This window comes from Austrofundulus limnaeus, unplaced genomic scaffold, assembly GCF_001266775.1.
Source record: "Austrofundulus limnaeus strain Quisiro unplaced genomic scaffold, Austrofundulus_limnaeus-1.0 Scaffold139, whole genome shotgun sequence".
NCBI lineage: Eukaryota > Metazoa > Chordata > Actinopteri > Cyprinodontiformes > Rivulidae > Austrofundulus > Austrofundulus limnaeus.
The window spans coordinates 1047099-1049155 of NW_013952541.1; positions in this window are offsets into that span (position 1 = coordinate 1047099).

Genomic DNA, 2057 nt, shown 5'->3' on the forward strand with positions numbered 1-2057 from the left:
GTCAGTCAAAAAAAATAATAAATAGGTCCTCTGGATGGTTCTTCTTTAGTGAAACGTTTCATCTCTCCTCCAAGAGACTTCTTCAGTCTGATGAGTTTCAGGTGAACTCAGCCTTATAAGCACTGCCTCCACATGGACAAACAGGTTAGTCACATGCAAAAGAGGGCCATCGCCTAACAATAGGCTTGATTGGCTCTATTGTTTATAGAGGGACATGTGCCCCATCACCTGACTTATTGGTTTGGATGCTGTGGTTCTTAGGTGTCGTGTCATGTGTATGTAGTGAATGCAGGYGGGGCTCAAAGTCCCCTTGTTTTTTCGTTTCACTAAAGAAGAACCCATCCAGAGGACCTACTTATTTTTTCTTTTTGATTTTTTCCTACCTGGATTACTGAGACGCATCAGGACACTAGTCAAAGTATTTGTAGTGGTAGTAGTATTAGTAGTAGTATGCTATTTTGACAATAAACATGTACAACAGGTCAAAGTCAGTATGATGCATCAGTCTGTAATTCTCTTCCTCCAGATGAAATTCTCTCGGTGTGAAGCCGTGAATTAAAACAAGCCGGTGTGGACAAGAAGACAATTCACACACCTCATATCCCACAGGATGGTAGTGCAGTTTGGGGAAAAAGTTGTGGGGAAAAAAGGAGAGAAATCAAGCGACACGCCAACACGCACAACASCAGAGGATCTGAAGTCATTTTAAGAGCTAACTGTTAAATATKTGGACATTAGCTCCAATCCAAACAGTGATAATCTGCTTCCATAAGCAGTCTTCTCTCATTTCTGAGTGACGTTACAATAAAAACAGCCTCTGTGTTTTTTTCTTTAACAATTATGAAATAATGGACTTATTATTTTGGTCTTTCCTGCTGGAAGCATTCCTCTMTAATGACAGGGGAAGTCACCAGAAGGTCCATACAAACACTAAGCAGGAGAAAACACCCAATCTAAATTTGGTCCCCCTATTAAGCCAGGCTGAAAAAAAAAAAGCTGTGATCTTCAACACAACATCTGCAACCAGAAGACTTCCTGTAGGAGTGAAAAATGCTCAAATGTGGTTGAATGAAATAGGGCTGGGTGGAAGTGGAGCAATAAACACWGCTATAAGGAGAATAAATGACAAGGGTGTTGGTTTTTGTTGCGTTCGTGACGAGCGCAGTTTCTGTTTTTTTTTTATGTGACCAAAAGCCTCAGAGGCCTCAATTCCAACATGTCGCCCTCTGCGTCAAACAGCAGCAAAGTTTCCAGGATTATTTCCTGAACGCAACAAACACTACGATTATCTAAACAACTTACTTACAAACTTTCAAGATCTAGTAAAAAACAACAAAATTATTATCATGTTTTAAGACATAAATATTTCAAATGTTGACTTTTCTAATCTTTAAACCTTTATTTCTAATTAGAAGTGGTAAAAGAAAATATTGATACATCGATATATCACAATATTTCATCTGTTGATATCGTATCAATTCTTAAAATCACTGAATTGATTTTTATTTAAGGCTTACTGGATGGAGGTTGTCTGAATAGATGTGAAATACAAATGCAAAGCTGAATTTAATCAGTTTTTTTATTAGAATCATTTGGATAAAAATTGGCAATGTATCACCTTGCTTACAGTATCGCGATATATCGCGATATATCATTTTGTGACTCAGTGTTGTGATATGCATCATATCACCAAATTGTTGCCAATACACAGCCCTGCTAATTATGTTACTGTTTTTAATCAAACCATCTAATCTTCRTGTCATGAATCACTTGGTTAAAATAATTTTGTCCACAACTTTTGTCTCCAAACATTGCAGATTATCGCAATAATTTCTGAGACAATTTATCTCCCAGTAAAACTTATCATGAGGTGCACGATATATCGTCATCGCAACGTACTGCGCAATAGTCACATTACAGGTCCTGCGATGTGGGCGGCAAATTAAATCAGCATGTTATCTCAGGACTAAAGTTATGGCTCTAAACGGCCGCGCGTTATGGCTTTTATTTTTAACGGGCCGTTTCCGCCGGCAGAATGACGACTTCATTTAAAAAAC